Consider the following 20,584-nt stretch of genomic DNA (forward strand, 5'->3'; position numbering starts at 1 on the left):
ACCACTGACATGTATTTGAAATTTGTATGTACTATGCATGCTATAGATGAACATCTATGTTTGAAATCAATGAATTCGTATCATTAATTAGAACGTGTCCGAATTCGACACTCGAATTCTCGAATCCTACGAATCCCGAATCCCCGTGTCAGGTGACTTAGATTGAATATCTAGAGGCCTAAGCAAAATGGACCTCTTGTTTTATGCTGTAAAGGTTTATCTAACATCAATTCGAGGGTTTTGAAGGTGTCTTCACAAATCTAAATTTCATTTACTGTACTATTTTCAAATATTGTTGAGGCTCCTCACCTAGGGTTTCATGAAATAGGTTCTTTCTAACCCCTCAAGCACTAAATATATTTCTAAAGTGTTTTAACTGCATATCTTTAACATTTTGAAGTATGTAAATCTGCCCTGAATGATGCAAAAAGTTTTATCTTGATTAGGGAACCTTTTACTTTCTACCCCTTGGGCATTGGAGCCCGAATTTATGCAAGTTTGGAACAGATTTCTATAACTTACTATTTGATTGCATATTATCAATTGTTGGGCTGTATTTTTACTTCTATTTCAATCCCCTAGCTCAATCACCCAATGATCCATCATTCTAGTGTGTCTCCACACTCTTGGGTTGCTTCAAAGACACTCCAAATCTGTTTTTCTACATTTTTTGTGTTATTTTGAAAGTATGGAAGTGTTGGAAAGAAGAAAGCTTGTCCCAATGAGGTCACAATTCAAGGTTAAATCACCTCACTTGATTTTCATGCCTTTCTCTCTCTCAAGCTTTCAAGGTAACCTTTTAGTCAGTATTTTGAGTGAGTTGTCCTTGCTAGTTTTTATTTTCTGCTGCAAAATATTATATATCACACATAACATGTAAAGTTTTGTAGATGTTCTATGCTAAGAGCAATTTCACTTTTCTCACAGCAATCATACAAGTAGATAAGCAAAATGCAGATAGAACATATAAGCAGATCTTACAGAAGACAAATCAGAAACAAGAAAAATGTATGTGTTCGTTTCGGCGGTCAACAGGATGCTTCAACCAGCAAAGTCTCCTTTGGTCAGCCAGCCCAGCATGTGTCACAACAACCCTCCAACCAGTAGATGAGTCAACCCAAATCAAACTTCTGCGAAACCCTAGCAGCAGAAAGATCCTCTTCGTCCTTCCTACGTGTGGCTGAAATTTGTCCTCCAAGTAGCTCGTACTTTTAGGATGAGAGAGGAAGATGTGAGTTGTGTTGTGATCAAATTCTCTCCAACTTTTCCTGTATATTTATACATCAATGAGGGTGTGTGACACATTTGTTGGGCATGTGAGCCTACATTACAAAACTGGCTGACCTTGCACATATAATTTATTAAGAATAATAAATTCAAAATATAAGTTCTGCTCATCGGATTAAGACTATTTTTATATGGATTTTACACCTCTCAGAAAGAGGAATCCAACAAAAATATTAGCCTCTTAATCTGAGCATCAGAACATGGAGTTTGGACCTAGTTATCCAATTTTAACACTCCCTCTCAACTAGGGAGAACTCCATCTATTAGTGCAATTAACATCGTGAGTCATCCCGTCGAAACTTGCTTTGCTAGCTTCTTTATTTCAGAACAGAAGTGGGTCAGTCACAAAGACATCATTCCCCGACTGACATAATCAGTCCAGAGGTCCCAGACCTCACAAATCTTGATCCCAGATCAAGTGGTTGGACCATGCCATCCTAGATAGAGAGTATGGCAATCTCTGATGCGTCCATCAGTCTTTGCTAATAGTCTCTAGCTTTTCCACACCTCATTGGCCAAATGAGAGGTACTTCCCATGAGCCCTGAACTCAATGGGTAGGATGCATACGGGGCACAGATTAAATGAGTGGCGAACCAGCTCAATAATCACAAGGGTGGGGCAGAAGCATTATGAGTGCTTATAGCTCCGAGAAGCTATCCCCAAAGCCCCCCAGAGCTCCCAGAGCTCATCGTCCAACAGGACCCACATCATAGGGTCTTTCCACGACACCAAGACTCTCACGGAAGGTTAGGAACTTGACCTTCCCCAGGGGCTTAGTGAGAATATCCGCGACCTGCTCATCAGTTCCTATATGATCGAGCCTTACGGCGCCTCGTTGTACCATATCCCGGATAAAGTGGTACCTGATATCAATATGCTTGGATCGGTCGTGGAACACAGGATTCTCAGTCATACGAATCCCACTCTGATTATCACAGAGTATTACAGTGGTATCTAGCACATGTTGGAACAGCTCACTAAAGAGCTTCCTCAACCAAACTGCTTCACAACAGGCCATACTAGCAGCAATGTATTCGGCCTCCGCGGTGCTCAAAGCCACCGACTTCTGCTTCCTGCTCATCCATGAGATCGAAGCAGAACCAAGATTGAAACAGCATCCAGATGTGCTCTTACGATCCACCACACTGCCAGCCCAATCGGCATCAGTATATCCCCGGAGTATCACACTCCCGGCAGTGTATCTCAGCCCATGGTTTATCGTGCCCCGAAGATATCTCAAAAGATTCTTGGCACCAACCCAGTGAAAATGATGAGGCTCAACCATCTGTTGACTCAAAGTATTCACTGCAAAACATATGTCCGGACGGGTGTTCACTAAGAACATCAAAGCTCCTATGAGTTGACGATACTCAGTAGGATTGGCCAAGATAGGACCTGCAGCGCTGCCACTCAACTTCTTAAAGTTGAGTTCCATTGGTGTCGACACGGACTTACAGTCCACCATCCCAAATCTTTCCAGAAGCTTCACAATATACTTTCCTTGAGAAAGGAAAATCTCTCCAGGTCTCTGCCAGACCTCCAGGCCTAGGAAATAGTGCATCAGTCCTAGGTCTTTCATCTCGAACTCAGCAACAAGCTCCCTCTTACATTGATGAATGAGAGGGTCATCACCTGTCAGGAAGAGGTCGTCCACATACAGCACTAGAATGAGAGGCTTTCCTTCCTCAACCTTAAAGTAAAGGTTTGGATCAGCATTGCTTCGAGTGAAGCCCAGCTTCATCAAGTAACTATCCATCCTCTCATACCAAGCTCTGGGTGCTTGCTTTAACCCATAGAGGGCTTTCTTCAACCTGCAGACATAAGTGTCTCGATCTTGAACTTCAAATCCCAGAGGTTGTTCTACATACACCTCTTCCTTTATTGCACCATGCAGAAAAGCGGTCTTGACATCCATCTGATGAAGACTCCATCCTTGCGTAGCAGCAAGGGCTATGATGGATCGGATGGTGGTATATCGAGCCACATGTGCAAATATATCGTCATAGTCAATTCCTTCCTTTTGAGAGAAGCCACGGGCAACAAATCTTGCCTTAAACTTTTCAGCACTCCCATCAGATCCATGTTTAATCTTGTAGAGCCATTTAGCGGTGACAACAGATTTGTCCTTCAGTCTCGGGACCACATCCCAGACATCATTCTTCATAATAGCCTCATATTCTTCATGCATAGCATCCTTCCAGACTTGATGCTTGATGGCTTCCTCAAAAGATCCAGGTTCAGATTGTATAATAGTACTTATGGCAGCTAGATACCCTTGGTATCTACACGGATTCTTGCTTTCTCGGAATGTTCCCCTTGGGGCAGCATGACCCTCAGCATCTTCGAGGGTGACCCTGAGCCATGATGGCCTCTTTCCCAGAGAAGGGGAAGGATCAATAGGGTCCATTGGCCCTTCAACATCAGGCATAGTCTCATCCTAGGGTTCTTCCAGATCTCCAGGTCTTTCTTCATGGTTTTCTTCAGATCTAGGAAGATCTACTACTTTCTTCAGGGAAGCATCTTCGTCAAAAGTGACATCATGGCTTATCTCTACTTCCCTTTGACCAGGTACATAGACTCTATATGCCTTAGAAGTCTCACTGTAGCCCACAAACATTCCTTTCTTCCCAGTAGCATCCAGCTTACTTCTCTTTTCTTTCGGCACATGAAAATAGACAGGACATCCAAAAATTCTAAAATGTGAGACATCAGGTTTCTTACCAGAGAAAACCTCTTCGGGAGTTTTGGAGTCCAAAGCGGAATGAGGGCATCGGTTTTGAATGTACACAGCAGTACTGCACCATACTTCACTAATCACGTTGCTCATGTCCATGATCTTATCCATCATCATGCTGCCCTTCATTTCCATAATCTCATGCTGCCCATGTCCATGATCTTATTGCTTCATGTTACCCATGCATCAAATCAAGCTTTATGTTGCCCATGCATCATATCAACACTGCTCAGCGAATATATACCCATGATTGCCCAGCGTGACTGCTCAACGTATATACAGTCATGAAGTCCACCTGTGTATATATATATTCATGAAGTCACCTACCTGCGTATAAATATACATGAAGTCCACCTGCATGTATATGAATCCACCTACGTATGTACATTCCTGAAGTCCACCTGCATCTATATGAATCCACCTACATATGTACATTCCTGAAGTCCACCTGCATGTATATATTCAAATTAAGATCATATATCTAAATACTATGCATCATGGAAACTCATTCCATCAACACGGTTCTGCTGAGATAGTATGCCGAGAGTTACAGTTCTATCACTGCTGTTCATTGTGATTGGGCTGCTATAGGTATGCCACCGAGATTTATATACCAAGACAATATTGTACCCTCATCCGAGCTTTTCTCTACTTCTTTTCTGTGTTAACAGGTCTCTTCTATTACAGCGTTGACAGGTCTATAGGGTTTCTCAGCATGTGAACAACGTGTATGATTCTTCAAGGTGTGTATAGACCCTTTATGTTATGTGTTCACTACAGCGTGTTCCTTACCTAGCTGCCTTGACTGCATTCATTACGCTGTGTTCCTTATACTATATAGATCATATGAACGTGGTTCCATATCCCTCATATGACTGCGTGTATATATGAACATGTTCTTATATGACTGCGTTTACATGTATGCATTCCAGTGACTGCGTTCCATGTATACGACTGTGTTCAAATGACATGAAAACGTATGACTGTATTGTCATTTGATGTGTTCAGATGCTATGCGTATGACTGTATTACTATTTGCTGCGTATACATATGAACTCATACACAACGTATTGAACAACGTATATATAATGCCCAGCGTATATGCAACCATGACTGAGTTTACCTTTACAGCATGTAAGTCTCTAGCGTGTAATTCTTTAGCGTGTAAGTCTCCAGCGTATAAATCTTCCTGATCTTACGTATATGCATGACAACGTATAGAGTATTTTATGTGCGTATAGGTCTCCATTGCCAACGGATTAGAGATTGCTGTGTGTATAGATGACAACGTATCTTTTCATTTTGCGTATAGTGGCTGCGTACTTTTCCTTTGCTGCGTTTTTCACTGCGGCTAGGGCATCACCCTTGGGCCAGCGTATTCTTAAGGTGCCATCCTCTTGGCAGCTACAGGTTTCCTTTGCGGCCAGAACTCTTCGACTGTGGCTAGACACTATTATGACAGCAGCTAGATCCTGGGACCTTTCCATGACTGCGTACATCCATGACTGCGTACATCCATGAATGCGTATAATACGTCTCTTCCACTGCAGCTACATCCCTTCAAGTATGGCGAGAGCCCAGAACATATGATGATGTTGCGTTTGACTGCAGCTTCATATGTTGACCCAATACATAGATTATGATGCGTTCATGTATAGTCTAACTGCGTGTAGAACTCTGCCCTGTGTTAGGGCATCACGTTGACCGTATAAATATCATGTATACCCAGAATATGAACGTAACCATGAACACCATATAAATGTGTCTCCATTATCTGCATGTAAGTATCTCCAGGACCTGTGCATCAGTCATCAGCATATAAGGTTTCCTGGACAGCATATTGAGGCCTCACTTTGACAGCAAATTAGGGCATCCATTGACTGCGTCTAGAGTATTATTAAGACTATGGCTAGGACTTTAGATAACCACGGTTTCTTCCATACTAGACTGTGGTTATGACTGCGGCTAGGTCTCCATGAACAGCGTATTATATTTCTTCATGAACAGCGTATTGATTGACTGTGGTTCCATATACTTTGCTGTGGCTACTTTTATCCCTGCGGCTTCATATACCCGCTTCTTAATTCATAAATGAATACATCTCCATTGCCTGCGGATCCATGACTGCGTTCTCCATTAGGGCATCATCATACTAGACCAGCTTAATCCATAGTGTATCTCCTTCTCCAAAACCCAAGACGTGGAGAGGAGATCACTTGAAGTGAGTTTGTCTTCACCTCAGCTCTGATACCATGTAAAGTTTTGTAGATGTTCTATGCTAAGAGCAATTTCACTTTTCTCACAGCAATCATACAAGTAGATAAGCAAAATGCAGATAGAACATATAAGCAGATCTTACAGAAGACAAATCAGAAACAAGAAAAATGTATGTGTTCGTTTCGGCGGTCAACAGGATGCTTCAACCAGCAAAGTCTCCTTTGGTCAGCCAGCCCAGCATGTGTCACAACAACCCTCCAACCAGTAGATGAGTCAACCCAAGTCAAACTTCTGCGAAACCCTAGCAGCAGAAAGATCCTCTTCGTCCTTCCTACGTGTGGCTGAAATTCGTCCTCCAGGTAGCTCGTACTTTTAGGATGAGAGAGGAAGATGTGAGTTGTGTTGTGATCAAATTCTCTCCAACTTTTCCTGTATATATATACATCAATGAGGGTGTGTGACACATCTGTTGGGCATGTGAGCCTACATTACAAAACTGGCTGACCTTGCACATATAATTTATTAAGAATAATAAATTCAAAATATAAGTTCTGCTCATCGGATTAAGACTATTTTTATATGGATTTTACACCTCTCAGAAAGAGGAATCCAACAAAAATATTAGCCTCTTAATCTGAGCATCAGAACATGGAGTTTGGACCTAGTTGTCCAATTTTAACATAACATTTATTTCATTTAACTTCTAAACTTCAGCACGTTGAATTTTTATAGGCACTAGTCTTCTAAGATTGATGGTGAAGAGTGTTTAGATTTGGATAGACCACAAAATTCTAGAAGTTAGCCTAAAGTGAGAGTAGAGTGTAATGACAATGGATGCATCTCCTGTATGCTTACTGTTCGGTACCTTGATCAGATCTTGCCAAGATTGCTAATCCAGGTGGTAACATGGGGCATGAAAACACTGTTCTGAGGTCCAAACCAGTCCAACTAGTCCATTCTGGGAATATAAAGTAAAATGAAAAAAAGTTTCTCATCCAATCATCGAAGAAACCCAACCTTATTCATCATCCAATTGACCACCTTCAATTTTCATGTCGCTCAACGACCTCCTTTCAGGAATTGTATCTAATTCACATTTTGATTTACGTTGACTTTTACTTTGCTTCAAATAAATTACATTTTATCATTAAAAGTTATGGCAAACCTCCATTTCAAGACGTCTAGTAATGAAAGCAAACCCATCTAAGTCCATAAGGACTTCAAGGCTTCAAAACACTTAACATCTTATCCAGCATCTTAGCATATATGTAAAATAGGACCCTGTGCTACTTCATCCCGTGCACCATGAGAAGGGAATTGTGGCATTTTAAGATTGAAACCTAGAAGGGGAATCAGGTTGCTCAATGGTGGCAAATGATTGAAACCTATATGCTATCAAATGAAGCGACTTAAAACATCAACTGGCAGTAGCTATTTGAACTTTGATCCATTCACCAAGAGAAAGAAAACTTCAAATTCTTGGATTTGGTTGAATCAGTCTTACAACCTAGACGTCAGATGATCTATGTACTCATTTGATTACAATATGATGATTATTGCGATATAGAGTGACATTTAGAGCCTCCATGTTTAAGTATGTTCTTTTAGAACATAAATTTTATGCATGTCAAAACTTAATCTCGATGTACTTTTTCTATTTGCATCTTTACCTACACTATAAATTCACAAACTTTGCATATTTGGAGTCTAATGCTATTGATTTACATTGAAATACATGAACATTTTTTTTAATATAACACTAACCATTTCATGGATTTTTATTCCAATGCTTTTTTACATCCGTTTTTTGGTCGGTTTCAATCTGATTTGCAATTTGAGGGTAACTCAGCTCCAGTTCTAGTGACTTTGGTTGAGAGCCACATCAGAAATTTACGCTCTTGGATTACACACATTGACATGGTTGTTAGTTTTCTTTAAGTACAACATTTTGAAACTCAGGACTAACTTTTAATGTTGAGACATTGGCCTTGATTAGTTCTAGATTGAATACTTGTAAGAAAGAGATATAGTTTTGTGAAAGGATGATAGGATATCCTCTCTTTCCTATTTGGGTAAGGGTCGTTCATCAGCAGGCTTGTAGCCCCCTTCATGCAAGCTTTAAGAAAATATAAGGAATACAATCGATTTCTTGAATAAGAAAACTAGTGACGTCTATTTCTTTTAAAAGTAAAATCAAAATATATATAGTGTGGTCCACAATCTCAATTCTAAAAATTAGCACATTCACACAACTCTTTAAGTTATGTCAAACTTGCATACCCAAGGCTAAACAGAAGATGCAAGAAACTTGTCTATAAGCAACATTTTACCTTTCTCCGAAAATATAGAAAAGAAATGGATATGGATGCACTCATGATAATAGCAACAGTAAACATCAATCATCCAGAATGAAGAGATGACTACTTACAGTTTCACCAAATTTGTGATGTTAACAAATGTCTTCGGAATCACAGTGTCTGTGAAGTGGTTATTATCAAGTTGTCTACCAATGAACAAAGGCAAAAGAAAACTTCATCAGTGAATTGAATTGAGCATGTAATATTTTCTAATATATTCATCTTTAACATGTAATCCCTAAACATCCCAAACACATAATGGCAAGCAGATTCAGAAAGCCACTACAAAAATTATTGAACAAGGAATAACTTGTTTAGACATATATCAACACAAATTGACATGATAAACAAGTACACAACCACCCTAGAAAACCTAAAAGTGGTGTTTTAAAATGAAAAATGATATCACTGATTTCATGAACTTGTTTATGGTATACATTTCACAAATAATTGGAAGAAGATTTCCTTAGAACTATTCAGAATGCCGCAAACAAGAATTCAGCTCGACATGCCACAATGATCAGAAATTCAAAGTCATCTTCAAAGCAGAATGGATGTTTTCCTAAGTAGAAAATCTATATACTCCTATTTAAACAGAAGCTTAGGGAAGTCATAGCATATGCAGAAAATAGCATGTCTTCATATTCTTTACTCATCTATATCTTGCACTTCATCATTGCTCTACATATTACACCACATTTCAAAGATGCAGACATGAAGATTCTGAAGATCAATGAGGTCAGCTTATTCTTTTATGGAGCATCGAGTAGAAGCATTACGAAAAAAATTGTTCCTGTAATCATCAAACATCCTTTCCTATGAGCAGACGAGCCATTTCTTGATAACAACTAGATGAAGGCCTCTTTCTCAATGGTTTAAAAACCAGTGTTTTAAAATTTGGCCGAGCTGATTTGGAATCGGCTGAGCCGACCGAGCTGGACCCCTGCCCGGGTCAGCTCGGTGTAAAAGCTGGTCCAAAGGCCAGTCTGTTACTGAACCAGCCGAGGCAGTCAAACCTGGTCAACAGCGAAATTGGGAGGGAAAGTGGACTCCAAACTTGGTTATTTTTTGGTTTTCGATTTTTTTCTTGTCCATCTAACCTCTCCCAAGCCTACAAAACCTACCCAAGCCCCTCACATTTCCTCACAGCTATCTTAGTGTGCAGCTGTTGCGCCTGCTAGTGCTACTACTTCTACAATTGCAGTTGGAGAACGTGATGAGGACGAGGAGACATGGGTTTCCCTATCTGACTCTGATTCAAGGTCTGAGCCATATGATGTTGGCTTCTCTAGCAGTAGCTAGTAGTGACTAGTGACTAGTGACTAGTGACTAGTGACTAGTGATGTTTTACTTCTGTTGTAGAGGCCATTTAGAGCCTCCTTGGTTATGTGTTTTTGTTCTGATCTCTATATCATGCATGTATTGGACAGTGCACTGGGTGTCATTTTGATATAATGGATATATTCATGAGCCTACTTTGACCATATGTTGTCTTCTCTCTATATTCTAATGCTTTGTGTTTGGAAACATGAATGAAAAACTTTAAAATTATGTTTTTTGAATTTTCATAAAAAAAATAAATATTTAATGTATTTTTTACAACGACTGAGTCATTGAAATTAAACCAGCCGAGTCGATACCAAGTCGGAGTCGACCCTCAGCCTGTTCTGAACCTGAGTCGGAGTTTTAAAACATTGTTAAAAACACCTAGTTCGAGTCCCTTGACCTATTTTGGTCATTAGTGGACATTAATATTGTTACCCCTCATATTGCATAAGGTTCCAGTGTTATGAATGATATTCATCATGTTCTAGTAACACATAAAAGTTAAAACGCACTTCTTGGCAGACACCGATGCATTATATAACAAATGCAGTGGTTTTATTATGGATGCACACATTCTCCTTAGCACTTTCCCTATGGTATGTCCGACCACAGTCAACCATGGGTAATGATGTGAAGAGGAGAGAGCCTAAGCGCAAAGTTATTTGTTTATGCCTGTTGAGACTTGCAAGATCTATAGTGGTTGATCATTGATGTATTATTGGTTAATATTCGATCACCCTTGGTATTATGATGTATTTGAAAGTTATGGTGACATAATTGGTGTGTTGATGAGTCACTAGGAGAAAGCACTTCAGATCATCCCTGCTACCCACCAAAAAATGGGTAACCCCTAGGAGAAAAAATTTGTCCACATTTGAGACTCATATAGACAATAGCCCGATGATAGTTAACACATTCTCCTTAGCACTTTCCCTATGGTGTATTCGAGCACCCTTGGTATTATGATGTATTTGAAAGTTATGGTGACATAATTGGTGTGTTGATGAGTCACTAGGAGAAAGAACTTCACATCATCCCTGTTACCCACCAAAAAGTCAGAAGGGGTCTTCATAGGGAAGAAGCCAAAATTTAGTCTCTTCAAGATCTTTGACAGCGTTGCTTATTGCCACGTGCCAGATGAGAAACACACCAAAGTGGATCATACTACAGAGAAGGGGTTTCACATTGGATATAGCGAGACGTCCAAGGCATACTAGATCTACATTCCTAGCAATAGGAAGAATATAGTGATATGGGACGTAAATTTCATAGAAGATCGAGCTTTCAAGAGATCTCGTGAGATCCATGTAGGTGATCAGAATGAGCTAGCTGAAGCTCCATTGGTCCAACAGTAGGGGTAGCCACAAGGGTAGCTAGTGGGACCACCAATAGGGCAATCATAAGGATCTAGTACATTAACCAATACTAGCATTTCCTTAAGAGCAAGGAATCCAGTGAGATCACAGGAGACGTAGCAGCAGAGGCAGGATGAGGAGTTGGTTGAGCCTCCCACTACTAGTGGTTGAGCCGGCAGAAAGGTTCATCAAACATTGACAGATGCAGAGGAGTTTATTGTGCTGAAGTTTCTAAGTTTACTTAGTTAGAAACCATCCATGCACTTTATATGATTTATTCCTACATACTTGTTATTTACTTAACAACTTATTTACAATGTAAATATTGAAAATAAACACTAGTGCATGCTCAACATATTACAGATCATCAACTAAAAGAAACAGAAACAAACACACCATATGACACCATTATTTTTGGACTAATGTCCCTGGAAAAACCCAATGTGGGAAAACAGGTGCATCTATCTAAGGGTTTTCTTATTAAGCAATATCAGAGTACAATTTGGGTGCCGAAACTGGCCTACCCAACAGAGAATTTCCTTGGCAATAATACCTCTCAGTTTTTGACAAATCTCGTAGCTGAAACCCCGAACAATCCTTCCGGCAGCTACTCAGCACAAATCTGCCCTAGAAACAGTAGCGTCAGCCTCTCTCTGGACTGCGTCAGACCCTCTCTGCCTCACGCTGGCCCTGTGTCACCCCGGATGGGTCTGCGTCAGTCCGGGAGGTTCTACGTCAGCCCTCGGGCCCTCTGCGTTAGCAACACTGACCTCTCTGAAGCTCTGCATGGCCCTGCGTGATCCCTGGCTGGCTCTACGTCACTCTCCTTGGCTACTACACTACTCTCTCGACACTATCTTTGTCTCTCAGTACTCAAATGCCCCTCAGTTGCATCTCCTGATCACTAATTCTATCTCTCTTAGCAAACCCCTCTCTAGAGAATTGAATGACTGATGACTCTGGTGTTCTCTCCAAGTGACCCTCAAGCCTCCTCTTATACTTTTCCTGTTGACATATCAACGGCTGAGATTAAGTCCCTAATCAACGGCTAAGATTAGCTCTGGCTTGATCCATGTCTTTTGGACCATTCTAACACAGATTCATATTAATACACATTGATATTTTATTTTCCCTAAGTTTAGACTTAGGGACTCCATTAAAAATATTAATTATTTTAATATCTCCTGATCTGTTTAGAATCTGCCCAAACCCTTTCTGGGTATTGGAGATCTCATGTGCCCCAAACTCTCCACCAAATTTCGTGGCTAGAGCACATCCGATGCTACCCCAAATCAACATATTGGCGCTCCTAGGACGAACAATAGAGAGCGCAGACAACCTGACAGATATCAAGCATTAGTAGCTCAGGTTGCAAAACTGTCCATCTTTCAAGAAGTGCAAAACATCACATGTGGGTAGTAGCCATGGTAGAAGAATATCATTCTATCATGACGAACGATGTTTGGGAGGTGGTGCTAAGGCCTAAGTACAGGTGAGTTGTAGGTTCTCGATGGATCTACAAGATCAAGTATACTACAGATGGAAGCATTGAGAAGTACAAGGCTAGGTTCCCAATTGCTAGATACACTTCTATTCGGTCAATTATATCCCTAGCAGCTCAGATGGGATGGTAGATTCACCAGATAGACATCGAGACAGCATTATTTAACGGGGTGATAGAGAAAGAGGTGTACATAGAACAGCGAGAGGGCTTCGAGACTCATGATAGGCACACTCATGTGTGCAGACTAAAGAAATCTCTATACGGGCTCAAGTAGGCTCAAAGGGCATGGTATGGTCGGATTGACATCTAATTGCAATAGATGGAATTCATCAAGAGTGACGCAGATCCCAACCTTTACTATTTGATGGTAGAGGGTGAGCTACTCATCCTAGTATTGTATGTCGATGATCTCTTCTTGACAAGATCATTAGAGCTCATATAGAACTGCAAGAGGAACCTAGCAGGAGAGTTCGATATGAAGGATTTGGGGTTGATACATTATTTCTTAGGATTGGAAGTGCGGCAGAAGGATGGGGAGATCTTCCTTGGGCAAGCAAAATACGCTAAAGATATCTTGAAGAGATTCATAATGCAAGATTGTAGACCCATCTCTATGCCCATGATCACCAACTAGAAGAAGATAGATGCATCAGATGACAAGGATGTCGGCCCCACCTTGTATAGACAGCTTATCAATTCTCTCATGTATCTAGTCAACACTAGGCTAGATATCTGCTTTGCATTCAATACCCTCAATCAATTTATCGTAGAACTGAAGAGGGTACATTGGGTAGTAGCAAGGCATATTTTGAGGTATGTGTGCAACACAGTCGAGTATGGTTTGAGATATACCCGAGGGGATGACGTCAGACTATGTCGATTCAAAGATGTAGATTAGGCAGGCAGTTCAGTGGATAGGAAAAGTACCTCTGGGTACTGCTTCAATGTTGGATCAAGAATGGTTTCTTGGTGTAGTAGGAAGCAGGAGCCAATAGCACTTAGCTCTGGAGAAGCAGAGTATATGGCAGCAAGCACAGCTACGTGTGAAGTTATATGGCTTCGAAAACTGTTGGTAAGCTTGTTCAGGCAGAGGATGGAGGCGATAAGTGTCTATTGTGATAATTAGAGTTGCATCAATCTCTCTAGAATCTAGTGTTTCATGACAGGTTGAAACACATAGATATTCAGTGTCATTTCATCAAAGATTGTGTTCAACGTGGGGCGGTCCAACTACAACATGTTCCCAAATAAGAGCAAGTTGCAGATATACTCACGAAAGCTCTAGGGAGAGCTAAGTTCGTCTATTTCATAGAACATATGGGTATGGTGGAGAACCTGTTTCAGTAGCAGGGACAAAATATTTCAAATGCTTCTCAGTTGCAGCAACAACATATGAGAGGGAGTTGCAGTGCAGATGCACAGTTGGCAGTCGTATGGCAGTGTCAGCAACAGCACAGATGTAGCATTAGAGTTGCATAGTGGTTGGTAGGAAGTGGCAAGCAGTCACAATGGCCAGACATCAGCAATGTGAAAAAGGGACAGGGTGTTGTAGCATTGGTGCAACACTAAAACACCTTCCTAGCTAAGAGGAAGTGTTAGGTTTTGTAACATTAGAGGTGTTTTAGTCTCGAAACTTTGTGGAGAGGCTAAAACACATGAGATCTCCAAAACCCAGAAACTGAATCTGGAAATTCCACTTAGAGGTGTCTCAATTAGATTATTAACCGATTTTTAAATATTTTCTAATCTAAACTTAGGGAATATGGTTAATTAATCAATATTTAATTGCGATAAGGTGAGAATTTTCTAGCAACTCACACGGGTCGACAGGGAATTAATATGGGCCCTTGATTACGTTTTAATCTTAGTTTTTGGAGCTCCAACAGAAGATTATAAGAAGAAGTCGATGGGTAGATGGAGAAAATACTAGAGCAGACACTCAATGATCTAGGAAGTTCGATTTTCCAGTAGCAGAGTGATTCAGCAGGAGGAATTGAGCCAGAGATCAAGTAGCAGGTGGCGAAGGAGTGAGGCAGTATTCCGATGGAGGTTTCTAGTGAGGTTTGCTAAGTTCATCTATATTATAGAACATATGGGTATGGTGGAGGACCCGTTTCAGTAGCAGGGACAGAGTATTTCAGATGCTTCTCTGTTGTAGTTGTTACAGTTGCAGCAACAACAAATGAGAGGGAGTTGCAAAGCAGATGCACAGTTGGCAGTCGTATGGCAGTGTCAGCAGTAGCACAAACGTAGCATTAGAGTTGCGTAGTGGTTGGTATGCAGTGGCAAGCAGTCACAGTGCCCAAACATCAGCGACGTGAAAAAGGGTGACACAGAGATAGGGTGTTCTAGCATTGGTGCAACACCAAAATTGTAATATTCCAAAGTAGAAATTTATAGAGATAACAAAGACATGCAACAAATTCAACGCAGAAATTTACTCGGTAAACACACATGTAAACAAAAATTCTACCTGGAACACCAAATTGACCAATTTTCATTAGTAATAATCGCTGGAGTACAATAGAAGATGGAATGAGTGCACATGGGCTTGCACAAGGAAAGCTACAAGCCTCAACTGGATGATACAAAAGTTCCCAGCTGTTGTAATCTTTGTTGCACCACAAAATACTGTGTTGTTCCCTCAAAATTGCTCTGTTGGCTGACTTCAAGCTCTGATTTACTCCGTCAAAACAACCCAGAAATTTCTGCAACTTTGGGGATGTACTCCTCTCCAATTCTAGAAAAACCCAAAAAGGGTTTTGGCTAGTTTTGACCTGTCAATTTTGACCCCTTAGGGATTGGCCCTCCTCCAACGCTGGTTTTCACTGCCTGCAACTGAAACTGCTGTAACCTACTGCCACAAGGTTGGAAACCTCCCCAAATCAGACTCTAGACAATCTCTCCGCAACCCAGCTCCCAAATCCTGCATTAAACCTCCAACCAAGATTCCCCCTCTAGCGATTGCACAGTCCTGGGTGAGGATGACACAACCTCTCCAATCAACAATTCGAACTGGGTGTTTACCTGGCTATCCTGTTGCAAATTCTCCTCCACGAGATGGCAACTCGATGTGGGCAATGGAAAGGGATGAGCTTCACTCCTTGGGAAGCTATTGTGCTGAACAACACTTGTAGCTTAGCTAAACAACCAAAGCAACAATAAAATTCTCAAATGATCAAAAGGCCCCAAATGATGCTCACTTCCTCCTATTTATGCTTACTCCCTTGGGCCCCACGTGAGTCCCATCAATTATTTCAATCCCCACTTAGGAAATTCGAATTGCCTTCATGGGGTGCATGTTTTTGGGTGTGTGAGTGGCCCACACAATCCACTAAAACCACATCGACCCCCTTTTCTCCTAAGTTCTCCCATCAAATTTGCCTAAACCCAAAAATACCGAAATTGCCAAAATTGATTTTCTTCTCACCTTAGGAAAATTGTTAGGAAGGAACAATACAGTCCTCCCCTCCTGGATGTTGCTTGTCCCCAAGCAACTGCAAAACTAGATGTTGCAAGATTTGTTCATTTTCCCCCGTGGCATCCTCTTCTAGCAAATCCTTACATTTGACCAAGTACTCCTGGATCACCCTGTTCCTCAACTTCTTCTCCCGGGTCTCCAATAAGATCTCAGGTGTCAAAACCAAGTGCCCCTCATCATCCAAGGGAGGCAACTCAATCGTTGCTATGATATGCTGTCCCAATGCCTTTTTCAGGCATAAAACGTGGAACACATTGTGAATCTGACTCTCCTTAGGTACCTCTAATTTGTAGGCCACCTCTCCCACCTTTTAGACCACCTTATACGGCCCATAAAACCGTGGGCGAAGCTTCTCTACCCCTTTCTGCTTGAGCGAATATTGCATGTATGGCTATAGGCGTAAGAAGACCATGTCCCCTACCTCAAAGTGTCTCTCCACCCTGTGTTTATCAGCATAGACCTTTTGTTGATTCTGAGCCACCTGCAAGTTGTTCTTGAGAGCTCCAAGAATCTCCTGGCTCTCTTGAACCCAATCCTTTGCCCCTACGGCCCTGCTATCTCCAAACACCATTTCAAAAAGAAAGAAAGTGCATCATACCCATAGAGTGCTCAGAAAGGGGTCATACTGATGGACATGTGATAAGTCGTGTTGTATCAAAACTCCCCGAGGGGTAGCCACTTGACCCATGCTCCCTGTTGTCCAGTCACGTAGTTGCACAAGTACCCTTCTAGCCACTTGTTCACGATCTTTGTCTGTTGTCGGTTTGGGGATGATAGCTAGTGCTGGGTGTAAGTTCTATACCCACTAACTGGAACAGCTCCCGCCAAAAATCCCCCATAAATCTATTGTCCCTGTCACTCACAATGGTCTTTGGGAGACCATGCAACTGGAAAACCTCCCGAAAGAACAACTCGGCCACATGGGAAGCTGAAGATCTCAATGGAATAGCAAAGAAGTGGGCGAACTTGGTCAGTCTATCGACCACCACATAGATGCAGTCTCACCCCTGTGTTGTTGGAAGCCTCATGATGAAATCCATGGATATGCTCTCCCATTTCCTCTCCGAAATGGAGAGCGGTTGTAGCAAACCGGTTGGGTGACTCAGCTCCACCTTGTTCCTCTGGCAATCCACGCACTCGCTCACATGTTTCAACACATCCCTTTAAGTCCTTGCTAGGAGAAACTCTCCCTGACGGTACGATATGTCTTGAGGAAACCTGGGTGCCCTGCTAGTGGAGAATCATGGGCTACCTTCATGATCCTCTCCTTCAGCTGAGATACTGGCACTAAATAAATCTGGTCCTTGTAGTAGATCACATCGTCCATCACCCAGAATCGGTCATCTCGGTGTATGCCATCCAAAATGTCGCAGGCCTATCTATCCTTGGAGTACTCAACCAATAGTTGAGCCTTCCAATCCTGTGTGACATCCATCAAAGATAGAGTTGCGGGTCTCCTAGAGAGGGCATCAGCTACCACGTTGTGTTTTCCCTTCACATACTCTATCTCAAAGTCGTAAGCCTGGAGCTTACTCACCCATTTCTGTTGCCTCTCCTCTAAGGACTACTGCTCAAGGAGGAAGCGAAGACTGTTGTGATCCGTCTTCACTTTGAATCGGTTGCCCACTAAATATTGTCTGAATTTGGCCAACGCATGCATCACTGCCAACATCTCCTTGTCGTACACAGAGTACAACCGCTTGTGAGGCTGCAATTTCCTACTCTCAAACGCAATAGGATGGCCTCCCTGTGTCAAAATGGCCCCAATCCCTTCACTGGACACATCGCACTCTAGCACAAATGGCCGTGTGAAATCCGGCAAGGCTAAGACCGGACAACTACTCATGACCCTCTTGAGGCGCGTGAAGGCCTCCTCTACCACCTACGTCCACACAATAGCTCCCCTCTTCGTCAAATCCGTAAGAGGTGCTACAAGCTCTAAGAACCCTCTCACAAATCTCCGGTAGTACGTACAAATGCCTAGGAAACCCCCTAGCTCCGTCACGTTCCTGGGTGTGGGCCAATCTAGAATTGTCGAATCTTCTCCTAATGCACCTTCACTCCATCCTCCCCAATCATATGCCCTAAGTACAACATCTCTATTAGCCCAAACTCACATTTGGACAACTTTGCATACAGTTTTTGCTCCTCAAGTATGTGAAGCACCTCCTCCAAATGCTGAAGATGCTCCTCCCATGTTCTGTTGTAAATGAGTATGTCATCGAAGAAGACTAGAACAAAGCGTCTCAAATGTCTACAAAACACGTGATTCATACAGGACAGGAATGTTGCTAGAGCATTGGTTAGCCCGAAGGGCATCACCAAGAACTCAAAGTGTTCGTAATGGCAGCGAAAGGTAGTCTTTGGAATATCCTGCTCCCTCGTGCAAATCTGGTGGTACCCTGAGCGCAAATCTTTCTTAGAGAAGTATTTAGCTTCCCTAAGCTCGTCCATCAGCTCATCTATGTGCAGGATGGGGTACATGTTCTTCAAGGTCTTTTTATTGAGAGCTCGGTAGTCTATGCACATGTGCATCATCCTATCTTTCTTCTTCACCAGCACCATGGAAGAAGCAAATGGACTCAAGCTAGCCCTGATGTGCCCCAACCTTAACAACTCCTGAATGGCCCACTCTATCTCACCCTTATAAGCCTTCGGGTGCCTATAAGGGGTGGTAATGACTGCATTCACCCCCTCCTCTAGCTCAATGGTGTGCTCAAATCCACAGTTTGGTGGTCTACCTAGTGGGACATCCCCAAAAACTCCCCGGTGCTTCTCCAACAGGGCTAGTATATCTGGATGTATGACATGTCTCTTTGTCCCCAAATCTGAAATCCGTAGCTCAACTTCCCACTCCACATCTCCATGGCGCAGATCTGCCTTAATTCGGTGGGCTGAAACTGTTTGAGGGGGATAAGAGTGCATGCCCCTCAGTATTACCGGCTTCCCATCCAGACCCTGGACTCCATCTCAAGCTTCTTCCAATCAATTGTGACCTTCCCCAACGCATACAACCATTGTACACCCAACACCACATTGGTTTTTGGGACATCAACCATGAAAAAATGGTCAATGAGTGAGTAGTTCCCCATCTTCAAGGTCAACCTGGGTACATACTTGGTACACTACATGGTCCGGTCTCTGTTGATTTGAGGTAGCATCGGATGTGCTCTAACCATGAAAATTGGTGGAAAGGCTAAAGCACATGAGATATCCAAGACCCAGAAATGGTTTGAGGAAATTCCACACGATTAGAGAGATATTGAAATAATTAATATTTTTAATGGAGTTCCTAAGTCTAAACTTACGAAAATTAAAATATTAATGGGTATTAATATAAAACTGGGTAAGAATGTTCTAAATGACATGGATCAAGCCAAATCTAATCTTAGTCGTTGATTAGGGACTTAATCTTGGCAGTTGAAGACTCAATAGGAAAAGTATAAAAAGAGGCTTGAGGGTCAGTTGGAGATACACCAAGATTGATCAGTCAGTTCAATTTTCTGGAGTGGGTTTTGCTAAGAAAATATGAACTAGTGATCTGAGTTGTAGCGAGGGGTAGTGAGTACATAGAAGAGAGGTAGAGATAGTGCTACAGGGCCAACGCAATGATTGAGGAGGCTACGCAGAGGCAGCAAGAGCCATGCAGAGGCAGCTAGTGACTGCGCAGAGGCTGAGGGGCCTGTGTGGGTGACGTAGAAGGCCAGAGAGCTAACACAAAGAGGCAGAGGGCTGACACAGGAGGTTTCAGAGCTACGCAGAGGCTAGCAACGCTAACGTAGAGCCTTGGAGAAGTGCTAGAAGGATTTTTGTGGGGCAGACTTGCTGAATATCTACTTCCGAGGAGAGGTATTACTGCCAGATAGAAATCTATGTTGGGTGAGCCTCTTTGGCACCCTAGTTGTACTCAAGAAATCTGCATAATAATAAAACCATTAGAACTGCTGCATCATCTTTCCCGCATTGGGTTTTTTCTGGGGATGATTGTCCAAAAATAACGTTGTCCCTTGTGTGTGGTCTGTTATTTCAGTTGATGATATGTATATGAGTTGAGACTACATTTGTGTTTATTTTCAGTATTTATATGGTTAAATAACTTGTTAAGGAATAAACAAGTAGGTGACACTATTACAAGCTTAAAGCCCCAAATTTGGAAGGGAAACCCATTATGAAATCTCAATGTGCCCTTCATTAACAAGCTTGGTTCACTTAGATGCATAAATGAATTATTGTACCTAAAGGTGAGGAAGCACATTGAATCTTATATGTAATTGGCAAGTGGTTTCATCATAGGTTGGGCAACTTAATTGGGGCCCAATCCC

At 41.9% G+C, this 20,584-nt stretch overlaps 1 pseudogene across 1 annotated transcript in view; it reads right to left on the reverse strand.

Annotated features, from left to right (window-relative positions):
* Positions 1-20,584, reverse strand: part of LOC149194163 (putative LRR receptor-like serine/threonine-protein kinase At1g06840) — a 314,494-nt pseudogene that overhangs the window by 179,776 nt on the left and 114,134 nt on the right. Inside the window, exon 10 of the transcript XR_016255078.1 lies at positions 8,668-8,742. The product of XR_016255078.1 is annotated as a putative LRR receptor-like serine/threonine-protein kinase At1g06840 (transcript). The remainder of the gene's footprint in view (positions 1-8,667; positions 8,743-20,584) is intronic.

Source organism: Pinus tabuliformis, chromosome 2_2 (assembly GCF_031772625.1).
Source record: "Pinus tabuliformis cultivar Carrire ecotype Pingquan chromosome 2_2, CPIR1, whole genome shotgun sequence".
NCBI lineage: Eukaryota > Viridiplantae > Streptophyta > Pinopsida > Pinales > Pinaceae > Pinus > Pinus tabuliformis.